Source organism: Podarcis gaigeae (genome assembly GCF_964106915.1).
Source record: "Podarcis gaigeae genome assembly, chromosome: 12".
Lineage (NCBI taxonomy): Eukaryota > Metazoa > Chordata > Lepidosauria > Squamata > Lacertidae > Podarcis > Podarcis gaigeae.
In genome coordinates this window covers 43,106,129-43,125,764 of record NC_139688.1, presented here as the reverse complement: position 1 = coordinate 43,125,764, position 19,636 = coordinate 43,106,129, and the positions used below count along the sequence as shown (strand labels likewise).

At 42.5% G+C, this 19,636-nt stretch overlaps 1 protein-coding gene across 6 annotated transcripts in view; it reads left to right on the top strand.

Annotated features, from left to right (window-relative positions):
• The window catches only part of EOMES (eomesodermin), a 155,887-nt gene that overhangs the window by 25,109 nt on the left and 111,142 nt on the right, over positions 1–19,636 (top strand). Inside the window, exon 2 of one of the 6 annotated variants that reach the window (XM_083705818.1) lies at positions 6,504–6,567. The exons of 4 other annotated variants lie outside the window; for them this stretch is intronic. The gene's annotated coding sequence lies outside the window, so the exon portion shown is untranslated. Of the gene's footprint in view, positions 1–6,503; positions 6,568–7,517; positions 7,538–19,636 lie in introns of those variants that run through there. One more of the 6 variants, XM_083705819.1, reaches the window with a different exon arrangement.

Below are 19,636 nucleotides of genomic sequence, written 5' to 3'. Positions count from 1 at the left end.
ATACCTCCCCTCAGACATCATTTGTAAAAGGAACGCTTATTGGGCTTAACCCTTCATGAAAGATAGGCTGCCTAACCCAGAAACCCTGTCCTTAGATCAGAAATGTATGGGACTGGGCTTCATTTGCCCTGTGATGGTGATACCATCCATTCTGCTCATAATCAAAAGTGTGGTTTTTTGGGGGGCATTATTTCACAGGTGGGACCTGCCTAAATGTAGAACCTTAGAAGAGTTTGGACTTGATATCCCGCTTTATCACTACACATTACATTTGTCCCTATTGAAATTCATTTTGTTAGTTGAGGCCCGGTTCCATGGGTGTAGCCAGGAGTTTTGTTGGGGGGGCAGGACTTTTGTTGGGGGCAGAACCAATGTGATAGATCAATTAGTTAAGTATTTCTATTGTTTTATTTGATTGGGGGGCAGCTGTCTCCCCACCCCCTGCTTGGCTACACCCATGCCCAGTTCTCCAATCTGTTAAGGTCATCTTGAATCCTGATTCTGTCTTCTGCAGCATTAGCTACCCCTCCCAGTATGGTGTCATCAGCAAATTTGATGAGCATCCCCTCAATACCTTCATCCTAGTCATTGAAAAACAACCAGCCCAGGACAGAACCCTTCAGCACCCCACTTATCACATTTTTTGCTGGATGACAAGGAACCATTAGTGAGCACTCTTTGAGTTTGGCCAGTCAACCAGCTACAAATGCCCCTAACAGTTACCTCATCCAGCCCACATTTTACCAGCTTCTCTGCAAGAATGTAATGGGGAACTTTGTCAAAAGCCTTCCTGAAATCAAGATAAACTACGTCTGCACCATTCCCTCGATCCACCAGGCTCTATCAAGAAAACAAAAAGAAATGAGATTCCCCTACCATGACTTGTTTTTGACAATCCCATGCTGGGTCTTAGAAATAACAGCATTTTCTAAGTGCTCTAGGGTCTTTCCTGGTCTTGAGGTCAAGCTCACTGATTGGTAGTTACCTGCTGGATCAACTAGTGTCCCATCTAGACCAGCATCCTGTTGTCACAATGACTAACTAGATTCTTGTAAGAAACCCTCAAGGAGGACCCGAAGACAAGAACACTCTCCCTTCCTGTGGTTTCCAGCAACTGGTATTCAGAAGCATTGCCGCCTATGACCACGAAGGCAGAGCAGAGTCACCATGGCTAGCAGATAGACTGATTGCCATATCATAGAATCATAGAGTTGGAAGAGACCACAAGGGCCATCGAGTCCAACCCCCTGCCAAGCAGGAAACACCATCAGAGCACTCCTGACATATGGTTGTCAAGCCTCTGCTTAAAGACCTCCAAAGGAGGAGACTCCACCACACTCCTTGGCAGCAAATTCCACTGTCGAACAGCTCTTACTGTCAGGAAGTTATACCTAATGTTTAGGTGGAATCTTCTTTCTTGTAGTTTGGATCCATTGCTCCGTGTCCGTTTCTCTGGAGCAGCAGAAAACAACCTTTCTCCCTCCTCTATGTGACATCCTTTTATATATTTGAACATGGCTATCATATCACCCCTTAACCTCCTCCTTAACCTACCATGCTTTTAATATATTCTGGTGATAATCTTCACTTCTCTTATATATCTATATTTCTAGGAACTGTTGAAAGATGACCATAAAGAAAAGGAAACTCAAAAGTAGAGAGAAAAATAGCAGTCCCTCAGAACACAGCCTGAATTAGGAGACTATCTGACTATTTAGACTTAAAATGAGTATCACTGTTAAATATATCAAGTCAACAAGAGTCCCCACGCCCTTGTAGAGCATTTTGCACCTATAATCACACATTGAGTCATCATCATATAATACTGCAGAATGGCGAAATTAATGAGCAGTTGCATTTTCAAGGAAAGAACTGAAAATATGTCAGAAACTGCTGATGCATGATGACCTCATTTGTTCATTTCTTTACCTGCATAGGTTTGGATTAAACAAAAATATGTTTAGGTGTTTGCTCGTAAGGCTAGAAAATATATCATGTCATAAAGAAGCAAACTACAGTTAATCTTATTTTCACTCATATTTTATTATATAAATAATAGGAGAAGGTTTTATGAAACTGTGCCACTTGGGTGTGACCATATTCCCATTGTTTTTAATGGCTCATATTACCACCCTCTGATTCCTTGTGTCAAAAATTCATTGCTGGAGAAAAGGCAGGGACAGACTGGTGAACATCATCTAGGTCTCCTTGTCCTCTTTCATGGGGCTATATACTGATGGACAGATTGTTCTGCCTTGCAGAAGATGACTAGGCCTGATATGTACAAAAATTTCATCACATCATAAATGGGTTATTTCATATTTGGAGGAGGGCATCCATCAAAGACGCGGGTGGCGCTGTGGGTAAAAGCCTCAGCACCTAGGGCTTGCCGATCGAAAGGTCGGCGGTTCGAATCCCCGCGGCGGGGTGCGCTCCCGTTGCTTGGTCCCAGCGCCTGCCAACCTAGCAGTTCGAAAGCACCCTCGGGTGCAAGTAGATAAATAGGGACCGCTTTCTAGCGGGAAGGTAAACGGCGTTTCCGTGTGCAGCTCTGGCTCGCCAGAGCAGCAATGTCACGCCGGCCACGTGACCCGGAAGTGTCTTCGGACAGCGCTGGCCCCTGGCCTCTTGAGTGAGATGGGCGCACAACCCCAGAGTCTGGCAAGACTGGCCCGTACGGGCAGGGGTACCTTTACCTTTACCTTTACCTTATGCATCAAAGAAAACTTGAAAGAGCTTTAATACTTTTTGAATGCGTTTTATAAAAACAGGTTAGGTCAGGGAGAAGGTCAAAATTGAATCGCTCTCCCTTGACATTTCATTTTCTACGTGTAAGGAATATTTTTATATGGCAAAATATTGAATCATGTGATTTCCCTCATCTGTGCTCTCAAATGATAAGTAGTTCAGGAATAGTTTTGCCATGTGACGCTGAGCGTGCCTGATTTTGAAAATTCAATAGCTTAACATTACTAAATATATATACTGTATACAGGAATCTAGCCATATGCGTTGATCAAAACCAGCTTGTTCCTTGCAGTCAGAGTCATGCTGCCACACCTTGACAGTAGTAGGATGCTGTTACTTGCTCATCTCCTGTTCACTGTGATATGAAATTCCAACTTTACTGGGGACAATGGACCTATGTTAGTCCTGGCCATTATTTCCACTAGTTCTTCTGGCTCTGCTTTGAGTCAAAGTTAGTTGAATGCAATCCTTAATCTAAAGATAGAAGTGGTTGGTTGCTGGAATATACATTGGTACCTTGGGTTAAGAACTTAATTCGTTCTGGAGGTCTGTTCTTAACCTGAAACTGTTCTTAACCTGAGGTACCACTTTAGCTAATGGGGCCTCCTGCCGCTGTCGCGCCACCGCCATGCGATTCCTGTTCTCATCCTGAAACAAAGTTCTTAACCTGAGGTACTATTTCTGGGTTAGCGGAGTCTGTAACCTGAAGCATCTGTAACCTGAAGCGTCTGTAACCCAAGGTACCACTGTACTGTAAACAGGATTTTTAAAACTTCATAAGGTAAATATATCTCACAAAATACTCAGTTCTCTTTTTCTGTCTGTCTCTCTCTCTCTCTCTCTCTCTCTGTATATATATGTGCTGTTTTTTCTAATTTTATTTTTGCTTTTAGTTCACCGTGCTAGAAAACACACCAATCTTGGGAAATCAAGCTAATGTCTCCCAGCTGTGCAGGAAAAGTGTGAACAGCTCTGTCAAATGAGCTACCCCCATCTCTCTCTTTTTCACCAGACAGCATCTTATACTTGAGCAGTCCCTTCGCATTTGCCTTTTGAGCTGGTGTGACATAACTGCTGTTTCATTGCCGACAGGAAAGTTTCTGTGAGGGATAAGGAACTGGTCTTTCAGCTACCCTAGCTGGGGGAAGGGGGGAGAAAACGGTTTTAGTTGCAGGCCCATTTTACTGGTGAATGGCTAAGGAAAGCTGACAGGATAAGAAAAGGATACACGGACATGGCTCTATCCTAAAGGTTGCTAATTGACCAAGTGGTAATCTGAGGGGAAGTATTATCCAACCTTGAAATGCTTTCGCCAGATTAAGTACATTGCATGTCATCAGTTAACCCATTGAGTACAGTGGCCAAGTGTTTTGACAGTCACATCTGGTACCATAGACTTCCATGTTACCTAATCAATAGTGATGTAGGAAGTACAATAGATAAGCCAATCCAAGTGCTTCTTTGTTTCATGCACAAATTCAGGGGGCATTGGAAAGGCTAACCACAATATTTTTCAAGGGCAGCAGGACAGCTGCTTAGAACACTGATCTTTCACATCAGGTGGGTAGGGAGGAGAATTTAAAGCAACATTTGGTGTGAAAACATGGTAGAAAATACCAGAAGTCACAAAGTTAATATTTAAACTTTTTTTACCAAGCATTTCCCAACATTCCTGAGTTGTCAGTAAACCACTGAGAGCCCAGTTCCGTGAACTGGTATTCAAAAAAGGGACCAGTGATTACACTTTGACTGGAATCCAGTTAGACTAGTCTAGACAGTAAAATAAATAAATAATAAGCCCATAATCTGATATGGATTTATGACTGAAGACTTTATCTGATGCTAGTGGGCGGTGCCCAGAGCTGCCTGGGAGTTTTTAGAGACCCAAAAATGCTGTGTTTTTAAAGCGAATTCTGTCATTTGTGAGTTTGGACCCATCACACCAAAATAGGTCATGCCAAAATGATGTTTCAGTCCACCATCTTGATTCAAAATAGTGGCCGGTATCCAAACTATGACAGAGTCCACCACGTGCACATTGGGAGCCCTGACTCCAAGGTTGATGATGATAACTCAAGAGGCAGCCAAACCCATGCCACATACCTCTTTAATTACAAATAAAATGCCTCTGCTATTGTGGAGTGATATTACCTTTGCATGATTTAATGTTACTCTATTGGAAAATTCATGAATAGATACTTTATGGTGCTCATACGCGCACACACACAAACACAGAAAATGCGGCATAAACAGATGCATAATATCAAGTCTCTTGCTACTATGCAATATACGTTATTTACACATTTATCTTCTCTCTTGCTCTTCTGCAAGGAAGTAGCATACACGATTTCCCCTTTTATACTCACATCTATCCAGTGAGGGAGGTTAGATGGAGAAAGAGTAGCCAGTTCAAGGTCTCTTAGGCCCCATCTGCACTATACATTTAAAGTAGTATCATAAGCACTTTACTCAGTCATGGCTTTCCTCAAAATAATCCTGTGAACTCTAGTTTGCTAAGGATGCTCTGAGTTGTTAAGAGACCCCTATTCCCATCACAGTTAGAATTTCCAGAGTTCTTTGGGAAGAGGGACTAGTTGTTAAACTACACTGGGAACTGAAGTTTTGTGGGGGGTATATGGGTCTCCTAAGAACTCACAGCATTCGTAACACACAACACTTCCTTGGGGGAAGTCATCCTGTTTAAAGTAGTATGGTAGTGCTTTAAATATATAGTGCAGAGATGGGACCCCAGTGTATTTTATGGCTGAGTGAGGATTTGAACCTACATTTCCATGAACCTAGTCTAGCAGTCTAACCCTTCCATCACACTAGATATTTTTCACAGATCAGAGATAGGGAAGCCATGGCTGTGCAGATGGACTCCCGTTCCTTCAGCTCCAAATCATGGCCAATGGTCAGGGATGATGGGAACTATAGTACAATAGCATCTGGAAGGCTTCAGGTTCTTCACCTCTGCTTAAGCATTAGTTTCAATCTTTTTATTCTTCTAGTCAGCCCGTTAACAAAGGAAAAATAACCCATTTAACAAAGAAAGAGAAGATGACTACTGTACTAGTCTCTTGGCCTCCGTTTCGGTTCACATGGCATGGTCAACATTTCTTAGGCAGAACCCGTTGTGTGACAGTTGTTCATAAAGGTGAAAACAGAAGTGACCTCTTCCAGCATCTCAGTAACTAGGGTTGGGCTTGCACAAACAGCTTGGCATCTGCCGCCACATCTTTAGCGAGTTGGCAGCCTCGATGCCCTTTGCAGGTTGCAATCAAACCTGCCTTCTACAGAAACCTCTTTCTGGCTGATTAACTTTAATGTAATTTTAATTAAAAACCACAGTGTCAAAGGGTTTAGCTGCTTGAGAAATAAGCACAGATTGTGGCACAGTGGCAGCAGTCACTTGGAAAATGGAAATGCATCCTGACAATATTGTGCGGGGGCCAGATAAACAAAGCTGCAGCTCTCTTACCTCGCACATCACAATAGCAAGGACCACTTACAAAAATCACATAGATCCCTTTGCCGATCTCACATTTCAGATGTTTGATGTTCTACAATCTCCAATGCACAGTTTCAAATATTATAAAGTAAAATGAAAAAACAACAACCTCGCAGCCTTTTTCTTCGGCATTACGTATTTAAGGAGAATTAATAGATATATGTGTAGCAATTCTTGTTTGTTTTGAATTGCTGAGCTTTTTCTTCGTGGTATAAAATAACAACTCCCATTCCCCCCACCTTAGGTTATGAAGAAGAAGAAGAAGGGGGGGAAACAGATACATCATCCTTCTCCATTCACATCTGAAAGTAAGTTCTATACATGTGATGTTTCAATTTCCTTTGCTGCTAGCTCTTCATGTCACTTGAAGCACTTGAGACCCTTCTTTTATTGTTAGAGAAACTGAATTATATTATAATTTATTTTACTGCATTCAGAAACTACTAAACAATAGACAGTTATATATGGTACTTTACTATCTTCATATCTTTAATACACCTTTATTTCATAGTGCAGAAATGACTTTTATCCCATTTGTATAGGTCCATGCAACTGCAGGGATGTGGGTGGCACTGTGGGTTAAACCACAGAGCCTAGGACTTGCCGATCAGAAGGTTGGCGGTTCGAATCCCCGCGACGGGGTGAGATCCCGTTGCTCGGTCCCAGCTCCTGCCAACCTAGCAGTTCGAAAGCACGTCAAAGTGCAAGTAGATAAATAGGTACCGCTCCGGCGGGAAGGTAAACGGCGTTTCCGTGTGCTGCTCTGGTTCGCCAGAAGCGGCTTAGTCATGCTGGCCACATGTACAGCTGTATGCCGGCTCCCTCGGCCAATAAAGCGAGATGAGCGCCGCAACCCCAGAGTCGGCCACGACTGGACCTAATGGTCAGGGGTCCCTTTACCCTTTACCTTTATGCAACTGCAGAAGGTGGCATTGCTCTGCTTTGTCAGTAGGGCAGTTCCTTCTTGCTGCTCAGTTTCAGTTCTGAGATCTGAGAACTCATCAAAGTGTGTGAATTTCAAGTACTTTTCTGCACAATTTTATTTTTTATTTTGATTTGAATAAAAACATTTCTCTGCCACTTTATATTACACTTTCCCTAAGCTTTGTACAAATTGAAAACCACATGTATTCAATATAAATTTAAGATATTTAAAATATACGGTATTACAAAATTTATATGAAAATAATAGCTGTGGTGATTCCGTCATGCGTCTTACTGATATTCCTGGTTTGGGAAGGTCTGAGTGAACAGAAACTGTTTTTAGAACCCATCAAGGTCAGTGCATGCCAGATTTGTTATGCATTTTTGGAGGTTTTAAAAAAATTGGAAATCCTATACTTATTTACCTGGGCGTAAGCCACATTGAACTCAGTTCTGCTTACCTCTAGGAGGTTATAGATCAGGGGTAGGCAACCTAAGGCCCAGGGGCCGGATGCAGCCCAAACGCCTTCTCAATCTGGCCCGCAGACAGTCTGGGAATCAGCCCGTTTTTACATGAGTAGAATGTGTCCTTTTATTTAAAATGCATCTCTGGGTTATTTGTGGGGCCTGCCTGGTGTTTCTACATGAGTAGATTGCATGCTTTTATTTAAAATCCATCTCTGGGTTATTTGTGGGGCATAGGAATTCGTTCATATTTTTTTCAAAATATAGTCCGTCCACATGGTCTGAGGGACGGTGGACTGGCCCACGGCTGAAAAAGGTTGCTGACCCCTGATATAGATAGAGGTAAAGGAAAAGGAATTGCAGTGTTATTCGCTGCTTTCCTCTGAGCAAGTAGACCAGTAGCTAACATACATCCTCCAGGTGTTGCTAGACTCCAGAACCATTCATCCCTGACCACTGGCTATGCTGGCTGGGGCTGATAGGAATTAGAGTCCAACAGCACCTAGAGGAACACCTACTCCTGAAGTAGACTGTTAGGTTGCAGTAGCACTCAGAAAGCATATGACTTGACAGTGACTAATAAAACCCTTGAGATGATAACGGAGTAAACAGCTGATTTGCATACTCCAGGCATAAGATAATCAGTGGCATTGTGAAATCTGCCTTGTTGTCTTTTCTTTGTAGGCTAAACCATAGCTACTCCTTATCATTCATGCAGGCACAGTACAATAATCCATGCAACTGAAAAAAGTAGGCAAAACAAGCTGCAGATAATGTAGCATAAGTAAAAAATACCCAGGTTGTGAAAATATAACAATTAAGGAATCTAAGTTGCAGAAAGATGGAACAAGTTGGTAGGTGTTCTGATAAATATTTGTAGGAAATGCTTTCAGTAATCAAAATATTTTATTTTCTGAGAATAGTTATGAAATATTTGGAACCCAGGAAGATTTCAATCAGCTTTTTTGTTCAGCAGAGGAGAATTTTCTCCATCCCCTTCAGATTGCTGGGGCATTTTCGAACAGATGGTGGCTGTACAGGTGGGAAAGTTTCCATGTGAACAGAAGGGTCACAAATGTACTTACTGAGAGGATAGACAGAACTATGGGGGAGAGTTTAAAGCAGTAGGCAAAGGGATGGGAAGTCTATACCAAACCCAACAGTGAGGAAGAGGTTGCTAAAATAAGCAGATGGATAGATAGCAGGGAGATAATAATGAATTCTGAAATATGGAATACACCTTTCATAATCAGACATAATGGAGAAGAATGGCCTAATAGCATAAACATGGAGATAAAAAAATGATGTTCAGAATATTTTAAAAGTGCCAGTGTAAGATGCATGGCCAATAAAAAAAAGTAAAAGCAATATTGTGTGCACTTCCTATTATATTAGGCTGATTTGTATACAACACTAAACCATGATTTAGCATTATGAGCATGACCTAGAACAAGGCTGAAGAAGCCTTGGGCTACATGCTTGCCCCTCTCTTCCTTCGCATCATCCCCCATCATTGGCCATTCTGGCTGGGCCAATGGGAATTGTAGTCCCAAGTATCTGGAGGGCACTAGGTTGGCTACCACCACCATAAACACTTGTGCAGGAACTTGTTCAAAAAGTCCACATTGTGCTATTACACATAAATTATATCACAGTGGTCATGCTTCCACTTGTGAAAGAGGTTGTGCAAGCAGAACCACATCTTTGGATTGGTTTCATTTTTCTCACACGAAACAAGGTACAAAAACAAAGGTATCCCTTTGGACTCTGACCCGGTAGGATTTGTTCAGTAGGATCCCAAGCAGTTATAGTACTTGTGTTATTGTAGTGTGGAGGCTCTTAAGTGTGATCTGTGAGTCTTGGCTTAAATAATGTTTCAGCTGCAAACTCACTAGGTAGCCGAAGGCTTAGGCAAACAACTTTTTATGTTTGTTCAATGAGTTCAAGGTGGCATATATTGAGAAACAGTAGTGGGTATTGGCCTGGGTCATAGACAGCAGTTTGAGTTAAACCCGTAATCAGCAACAAAGAATAAGGCTGCATTCCTAACACAGCTTGTTGTTGTTTAGTTGTTTACTTGTGTCCGACTCTTCGTGACCCCATGGACCAGAGCACGGCAGGCACTCCTGTCTTCCACTGCAGCTTGGTCAAATTCATGCTGGTAGCTTCGAGAACACTGTCCAACCATCTCGTCCTCTGTCGTCTCCTTCTCCATGAGCCCCAAATCTTTCCCAACATCAGGGTCTTTTCCAGGGAGTCTTCTCTTCTCATGAGGTGGCCAAAGTACTGGAGTCTCAGCTTCACGATATGTCCTTCCAGTGAGCACTCAGGGCTGATTTCCTTAAGAATGGAGAGGTTTGATCTTCTTGCACTTCTTGCAGTCCATGGGACTGCACAGTCCCACAGCTTACCTGAAAGCAAACCCTATTTGATTCAGTAGGACTTACCGGTACTTCTGAATAGACACAATGAGGACTGTACTGTAGGTCAGAACTGGAAGATGAACCAGGAGGAAGGATCTAAGAACAAGCCAGAAATCAGAAACTGAAGTGTAATAAAGAATACAGGAGCATACTAAAGCTCAGAAAGCCTTCATTGCTTGAGCAAGTCTCAACTGGTGCAGGAAGCTCTCTGATACTTTTTCCTATCCAGCAGAACAAAATGGCCATCCTGGGTAGGCAAGGTCAATTTAGCGCCTGAAGTTACTTCACTGAGAACCTACAGTTCATCACATGCAGATGTTTCGCACACATCTAGCAGTTCTTAACTCTGCCCCATGCTTACCCAGTGTGCTCCATGGCTGAGCTTGAGTCCCCACTTCACCTCACTGGTTCCTGGTGAGGTCCTGTTACCCTCAGTTCACATCACCTTTGATATAGGGCTGATGACTCATTATAAGCTTGTTGAGAAGAGATCATGTTTCTGATGCGTTTTGAAATCTTCACAGTTCAAAATCAATATAAAATATAAATAATCATAACAAACTAAAACAAGGTGATCATCATCATAATAAAAAAAATCTAAAGCAAGGTGATTATAAGACTTTTTCTAATGTGGGCCTTTTTTACAGTGCATACTGAAACTGTGTTAAAAACTAATTAGCGGGCAGCCCCTTCCTCCCCTTATCTCCAACTGGGTGGAAAGCAAAAAATACAGCTGCAGGCTTAAAGACAGAGAATATTTTGTGGAATAAAAAGCTTCTCCTACAGAACCTAAATAAGTTTCATAAAAAGTAAGAACATGCACTGCTTCACCTTACTTTAAGTATCTAAGTTAAAATAATAAACACTAAAATAGAAAATGAGGAATGTCTTGTGTGAACAGAAGACAACTCCCTGGTTTAAAGATGACTGAAAATCCATGTTTGTTTCATCTGTAACTAATGAATGTGACTGGCTAAACAGTGTGATTTGATCAGCCGGTGCTTCATGAACCTATGTAAAATTAAACTATTCATATGAAAAGTATCCAATGCTTTGGAATTTCGTAGCTGCCCCTTAACGTGCTCGGCCATTTTCCAGTGATTTCAGTCAGTTGTGGATTGTAACTTGAGTGGATTATTCTGAAAGGCTGAATCTGGCCCCTGAACTGGCCTCTGAGGGATGTGATTGTAAACCCCTTTCATTTATTCCCAATTTTATCTAGCTGAAGAATCTGGGCCCCGTGTGTTTGGCAGCCCTGTCTTTGAAATCCCTTTGGGTCCCAGAACCACTCAGCTTTGCCTCTCCATTCTTTCTGAGCTTGTGAACAAGGTTCTAAGGATATTCCACATGGAAGCAGGCAAGTGCTGCTTTTATGATCACCAAGGGATGATGTTTCCCTGAAGCCTTTTCATGTTTCCTGGATAAAGCTGAGCTGCTGCCTCAAGCCCATTTGACTCACATATGCAATTCCCTTCCATAACCAAGTTTCATTGTGAATCTAGAGGGAAATGCCCAAGGGTCTATTCCTCACAACAATGTGGTGTGTGTACAGCATTTTACTGCACGCATGTAAGCCTTTCCTTTATGAATCAAGCCGTAGGTGTTTATCCATAACAACAAAGATATCTAATTGCATGAAATAAAGCACTGCTTTTCAGACTGAGAAGAAATTATTTAAGAATATGAAAGTAGGCTGCATTAAAAAGGTTCAAATCATATGAAATGTTAAAGGCAATAAAAGGGCATCTGTTTACAGAGCCATTTATTCTTGATAGAGTTACCGTGTATAACACTGAATGCAGCAAGTCTGATTTCATAAATGAAAAATACCTGAATACAAATTTTAACACTTGAACAACTATAGTTTCAGATCCTGATGAATTTAATTGTTATTTTTTTTGGAATTTCATCTGAAACTGAGGACTGTTCTGAATTTTAAATATGGAGGACTCATATTGTGCATTCATGATGATTTGTGTTCATGATGGTATTGGGGCAGTTACGTTTCTGAGCACATTTCAAAATGTTGGTGCTGACCTTTAAAGCCCTAAACAGCCTCGGCCCAGTATACCTGAAGGAGCGTCTCCCCCCCCATTGTCCAACCCAGACACTGAGGTCCAGCTCCGAGGGCCTTCTGGCGGTTCCCACACTGCGAGAAGCGAAGTTACAGGGAACCAGGCAGAGGGCCTTCTCAGTAGTGGCACCCGCCCTGTGAAACACCCTCCCACCAGATATCAAAGGAAAAAGCAACTACCAGACTTTTAGCAGACATCTGAAGGCAGCACTGTTTAGGGGAGCTTTTAATATCTGAAGGACTATTGTATTTTAATATTTTGTTAGAAGCCGCCCAGAATGGCTGGGGAAACCCAGCCAGATGGGCGGGGTATAAATGAATTATTATTATTATTATTATTATTATTATTATTATTATTATTATTATACACAACACTGCTTTCAATAGTTTGTGCCTGCAAAAGTTTCAGGAAGGACATATTGCTTCATTTCCAAACTGCTTCCTGCTGAAATCCTATAATGTTTTATGCCTCAAATCTTACTGGGCTTTTTGTTCCACTTTTGTTGCACTATGGTGCAAGATTCCCCCTCTGGATAGCAATGTGGTAATTTGGGGGGATACCACAGAAGAACTAATAAAGCGCTGCACTGGACAGTCTATTATAAATCCCTTACTAGTGTGCTATTATTGTGTCATGACGTGTTGCAGAATACACCTGTAAAAAAAACCACCAATCTGGAGGAGTCCATGGTTCGTGAAGTTGTTAGGATGTCTCTCTCTGCAGCACCGCCAGGTGGCAAACTTGAGTACAGAGGTACCTTGGGTTAAGAACTTAATTTGTTCTGGAGGTCCATTCTTAACCTGAAACTGTTCTTAACCTGAGGTACCACTTTAGCTAATGGGGCCTCCCCCTGCTGCCATGTGATTTCTGTTCTCATCCTGAAGCAAAGTTCTTAACCCAAGGTACTATTTCTGGGTTAGTGGAGTCTGTAACCTGAAGTGTCTGTAACCCGAGGTACCACTGTGATGTTCTTGACCATAGTGGGGTTACCCAGGTAGCAGGGGTACTTTATTATCATAACAAAAGAGAGATGCTGGCAACCCTGGATCACTTGGTGATCTTCCATAGAGCACTTGGCTGACTGGCTCCTTTTTTCTTGATGCGTCTTTCTGTGGGTTGCCCTACTGTGCTGCAAGAACCATTTGCTGTGCATGAAGATTAGCTGCCATGCCACTTCTGGTGATTATAGCTGGCCTTCTGACCTGGTTAACTTTGCTCCTCCAGGTGGCCTGTACATGGAGCATTCGCCCTGATTTGTTTGCACAAAGTATATGCAGAGGTTAGGGGACGCAGGTGGCGCTGTGGGTTAAAGCCTCAGCGCCTAGGACTTGCCGATCGAAAGGTTGGCGGTTCGAATCCCTGCGGCGGGGTGCGCTCCCGCTGCTCGGTCCCAGCGCCTGCCAACCTAGCAGTTCGAAAGCACTTCCGGGTGCAAGTAGATAAATAGGGACCGCTTACCAGGTAAGGTAAACGGTGTTTCCGTGTGTGGCTCTGGCTCGCCAGAGCAGCAATGTCACACTGGCCACGTGACCCGGAAGTGTCTCCGGACAGCGCTGGCCCCTGGCCTCTTAAGTGAGATGGGCGCACAACCCCAGAGTCTGTCAAGACTGGCCCGTACGGGCAGGGGTACCTTTACCTTTACCTTTTATATGCAGAGGTTATATGATTTCTGCTCTTTATTGAGCCCTCATTCTAGATATTTTGCAGGGAAGTTATATGACAATCAGCATTCACCCCAATTTGCTTGTGCAATGTTTGTATATTTACCTGTTAACCATTTGTTCACCCCACACTTCTCAGTGCATTTCCCCATAGCATTCCTAACCACAAAAAGTCACTGAAAGAAAAAAGTTGATTTGCTGCACTAGGTTGACAGAGCACTTTAATCTAAATGTCGGGTACGTGCTTGATTTCCTCTCGCTAAATACGCACAACCTAGAGGTGACCTCAGTTTCTGTTGTTGTAAATCCATACACACCTGGCAATTCTTCTTGTGTCACCTAGATGATCAGTCTCTTTGGGAATAAAAAAGCAAGGTTTTGGTCATTATCAGATGCCAAGACTCACCATTTTGAAGGCCCTTAGAGACAAGACTGTCATCACTCTATTGAACCACTGGTGATACCCCAAGTTTCCAGAGTTGACAGTTAAGATGAATGGCAACAGCATCAAATTCTACTTTCCTTTGGCTCACAGTCTGGGAGGCTTACACAGTCTTAAGAAGGCTCAACAGTGCAAGTGTTATATAAACCAATTATCCTTCAGATACCTGTGCAGCAGGTAGCTCACATTAAACCCACTCTCCAAATGAACAATTGTCTGTGAGAGATTAATTGGAAGCTTTTAAAATAACCCTGAAAATAGGTGTGCTCATGTCAGTTACTACACTGAGTTGAATTAAGGCATCATAAATGATGTGGCTTGCCTCTAATTGAAAGTGATTAATGCTGACCATGCAGCCTTGCTGTCTGCAGTAGATGTCTTCTGCATACATCTGTGGGGAAGTGGTTAGCACTGCCCTTCCTTCGTTTGCACCTCCAGCATAGTGCCAAAACACCTAGAGAGGGTGTGATGATTTATGCAATTAATGAAATGAAACCCCCCCCAAAAAAATTGTGGGAAAACATTTGCAATTTTGTTCCCAGACACAATCATTTTCTTGTGCTGCATTGGATTTGTTTCATGCTTGGTTGCTAAAAAGATGATTGACTCATGCTGGTGCAGAGCTCATATTGCAGAGGGGTCCAGAAGGGGCCTGCATTCCCTTTTGCTACTGTTCGCAGAAGGCTCTGGGGGGCAGGATTTGGCTAAATTTGGGAGAAGTCAGGTGGTAGGGCTTGTGTATTTCATTAATTTGGGCCTTTGGCCAATGTGTGAAATATCACTGTTGTCTTTTATATTACTATTCTGCAACTGACACATTGGGATCTACATGGCTCATGTGTTTCTTAACCTAAAGAGGAATGAATATTTTTTTATGAGAAGAGAGTTAACAGAAGGGGCAGAAAGAGCGTAAAAGGAAAAACCAGACACAAAGGAAGTTGGCCTCCTTCTTCTTTAATACTTGTGCAGAAGAGAGAATTTCTGGCAGTGTAGCTTTTCATAGGACATGCACAAGTAAAGATTCACTTGCCAAAACTCCCTCCTCTCTCCTGTTCTCCTTTGCATCTTGTCACCTTTCACCAGCAATAGCCAACATTGGTACCCTCTAGGAAGTATAACTTCCATCATCTCATATCAGCATGGTCAATAGTCAGGGATGGTAGAGTTGGATTCCACAATTTCAGTTTGCTGTTGAAGATTTATATGCCTGAACCCATACAAAAAACCCATACACAAAACAATCCCTGTACCTAGAAAATTAGGGCTGAAATTTAATTTAATAGAACTTATTTCTGAGTAGATGTCCATAGTGTCATGACTCCTGACACATAGGGCCGAGTTGCAAATGTAAAGGAGAAGCCTAGGCTAGACTCTCCTCCTGGATAGGTTTGTTTTCTCTATTGTGCAACCTTTGTGTGTGTGTGTGTGTGTAAGTATTAATTCATGCATTACTCCCACTTGCAGTGGGAAAGAAATCATAGCCCAGCCACAAACATGCCACCTAATATTCTATTTGTAAAAGCACAAAACGTAATTGCATTTCCTTACAATTTGTGCCCAATGTGTCTGGTTTAGGTTCTAGCTTGAAGAGCAGCCAAAAGCTAGGTAAAGGTAAAGGGACCCCTGACCATTAGGTTCAATCGTGGCCGACTCTGGGGTTGCGGCACTCATCACGCTTTATTGGCCAAGGGAGCCTGCGTACAGCTTCCGGGTCATGTGGCCAGCATGACTAAGCCGCTTCTGGCGAACCAGAGCAGCGCACAGAAACGCCGTTTACCTTCCTGCCAGAGTGGTACCTATTTATCTACTTGCACTTTGACGTGCTTTCGAAATGCTAGGTTGGCAGGAGGAGGGACCGAACAACAGGAGCTCACCCCATCGCTGGGATTCTAACCGCCGACCTTCTGATTGGCAAGGCCTAGGCTCTGTGGTTTAACCCACAGCGCCATAGTCTAAAAGAGTATTCCCAATCTAATGCCCTCCTGATGTTGTTGGACCAACCCTTATCAGCCCCAGCCAGCATGGGGATGAAGGGAATGAAGTTCCAAATATTTGGAGAGAACCAGGCTGCAGATGGCTGTTCTAAGATGTATGGGTGGGGTCTAACAAATGGCAAGTGTGTTACGCTTCATTCTTCCCCTTTCTTTCGATGTTAATTCACATACTTCCTCTGTGGGTTTATGTGTCCAATTGCGGTTCATACTAGAAGCAGAAGCAGCAGAAAATCTGTGAGAAAGATTGAATTTTGCATATAATTTCAGAAACCCTTTTAGAAATGAATTAAAGCCCTTCCACATAGCAGGAAAACCCTCAGGCATAATTCTACATAACTATTAATATGCAGTATAAAATATGCAGCATTTTCTCTCTCATAAAAGCAGTTTTACAACTGTGCTACAGCTAAGTCATATTCAGGTCTCAATTTTGACCTAAGCCTATTTTGACCTTTTTCTTTTTCCACACTGTGAACACTAGACTTTTAATATTCATCAGTCTTGCATGCAAGTGAAAAATTAAGTAGATTTAGATGTGAAATGTTGGATCCTCTATGCATTACATTCTTAACCTAATTTTACATGCAACATTGTAGAAAACAACTTTGAACTTCTCTTATGACATTTTTGTTGTGCATGAATATTGTTTTATATATGATAGAAAGTGGAAGAATACAGGTTCTGCATTTCTGTTTTACATATGTGATAGGACATCACGTTTGTTTTTTTAATTACCCTTACTGAAGGGCCAGTCACTAATGAACATTGTGCAGAAGTATTAAGAAAGTTGGCCACTTTGGCACACAAAGGAGGAAAGACATGTTGCAGAAAATAAAAAAGGAAAACTACTAGCCAGCAATCTGTCCTTGAGAGCCAGGCCATTTAGGAGTTGGTGAGCACTTGGTGTTAGTCTTTGTGGAACAATCAGACCAATACTGGGCAATAAGGAATGATTGAGACAGTCTAGCTGTTTCCTCAAATGTGTCCAGCTGTTTCCCCAAATTGTTCTGGTGGTGTCCGTACAAAGTTGCATTGAAATTGGAGCCCTCAGCCCACCTCCAGTTAGGAACAATGGTCCATCTAGCTTAGTATAACAGTGGTTTTCGAACGCCTCCATAGTCGAACGTTTCAGAACTCATACGCCGAAAACGTGGAAGCAAGTCCCTCTGTTTTCGAATGCACCTCGGAAGTCAAACAGGAAACGCAGCTTCTGTTTTGAGTTTTCCGTTTTGAGGCTTCCACTTTCGGTTTTCAAACGTTTCGGAACTCGAACGGACTTCCGGAACGAATTATGTTAGAAAACCGAGGTACCACTGTATATACACAGACAGGCAGAGGCTCTCCATCAATTTAGACAGGGTCTTTTCTAGCTGTAAGCAGAGATGCTGGGAATTGAACCTACAGCCTTCTTCCTACACATGTGTGTAATACCAAATGAAACATTGGCTTTCTGCACACAAATCTGTGCTCTCTTACAACCTCTCCCTAACAACAACAACAACAACAACAACATAATTCCACTAGGGCTTATAGTAAAACAAATTAAATCGTCAGTTTCTCAAACTGGATGGCTAATTAATGGTTTGAAGCCAGTGGTTTTAGACTTTGGATGCCGTAAAGCAGAGCAGCAGGTTTTCTTAACGGAATGCTCTAGACTGGAGAATTGCCACCCCATTCTGTGCAGCCATTCAGTGGCAGCATCACAGTGCATCAGGGGTACAAATGAGAGACAAACTGGATCTGCCAAATAACTTCTTTGCTCAAAATTAGTAGGTCTGGGAGTCGCCTCTGTCTTCAACCCCGGAGAGATGCTGTAGATAATACTAAGGTAGGTGGACCAGTGGTATGACTCAGATTATAAGGCAGCTTCCTATGCTCCTATCCTTCAACAACAGTGACAGCGATGGCTGATGAATGAGCACTGATTTTAAACTTTGAAACAGATTTTGGTTGAAGGAGTGATATTTTTTAATATAAATGAGTTTATAGGGAATTTCTTCTAGTTACGTTCGCCTCTTGATGCTGAAGAAGCGTATGTTGCTGTTGTTAATTTTGCTGTCCGGTCTTTGACAAAGATTGTCAAAATCCGGTCTTTGATAAAGATTGATTGATTGATTGAATCCTTCAACAAATTAAATTCCTTTAGAAGCACCTTGTTTCTTTTGGTAGGAGGACTGTAAACACTGGCAGAAAAGAAGAAAAGAGAGCACAGTTCTATGCCGAATAATTTAAATTGTGTACACCAAACTGAGCATGCCATTTGGCTCATGTTGCAGCAAGACATGCAAATGACTCCAAACCTTCTGAGAAGGTTGTCTTCAGCGAAGATAACACATCAGAAAGGAGAGTTCATTCCCTAGGTTGTGCAAAATGGATTTCTGAGGAAGAGACGCATGCCCTTACTCAGAGAAGTATGAATCCTAAAATGCCCTCATCTTTAAACACTTGCTGCCATCTTAGGCATTTGAAGACAAATCAAATAAATATTTTAGTTTGTGAGCACCATATGGCTAACACTTCACATTGCGGTGCCAGCTGCCAATTTGTTTGTTGGTGTTTGGCTTTCAAGTTACTGCCTGATTGATAATGAAAGCATACACTTTCCATTTCTTTGTCAGCAGTTAGAGGTATGTTTTCGAGTTCAAATACAGTTAATGTTGAATGGAAAAAATTAGGCTTATTCCCCACTCCCATTGTTTGAATGAATTGACATATGATCTACATAGCACATATATAAAATTTTGGCTATAACTGATAGGAATGGAACCACCATATTCAAAGTAATATTTACCAGATACGTGAGAGTAAGGAAGACTACTGCCATCATATCATGCATGCTGTAAGCTCTCATTAGCACATAGCTGGTCTTCATTCCTAATAGAATGCTGGTCTAATAGAGAATACACATACAGTCGTACCTTAGTTGACGAACGTCTTGTGACTCGAACGCTTTGGCTCCCAAACACTGCAAACCCAGAAGTGAGTGTTTCGGTTTGCAAACGTTCTTTGGAACCTGAATGTCCGACGTGGCTTCTGCAACTTCCAACTGAGTGCAGGAAGCTCCTGCAGCCAATTGGAAGCCATGCCTTGGTTTTCGAGCATTTTCGGAAGTCGAGCAGACTTCTGGAACGGATTCCGTTCGACAGCCAAGGTGTACACACACACACACACACACACACACACACACACACACACACTCCCTATTAGGGCTGTATTTCCTTGGAAGAAATCTCAAAGCAGTAGCGTAGCGTGGGGGGTGCAGGGGGGGGGCGGCCGCACCGGGCACAACATCTGGGGGGGGGCGCTCGCACTCGCAGCTCTCTGCCCCCTGCTAAAATCCACGGGTTAGGGGGCGCAAATTACTCGCCTTGCCCCGGGTGCTGACAACCCACG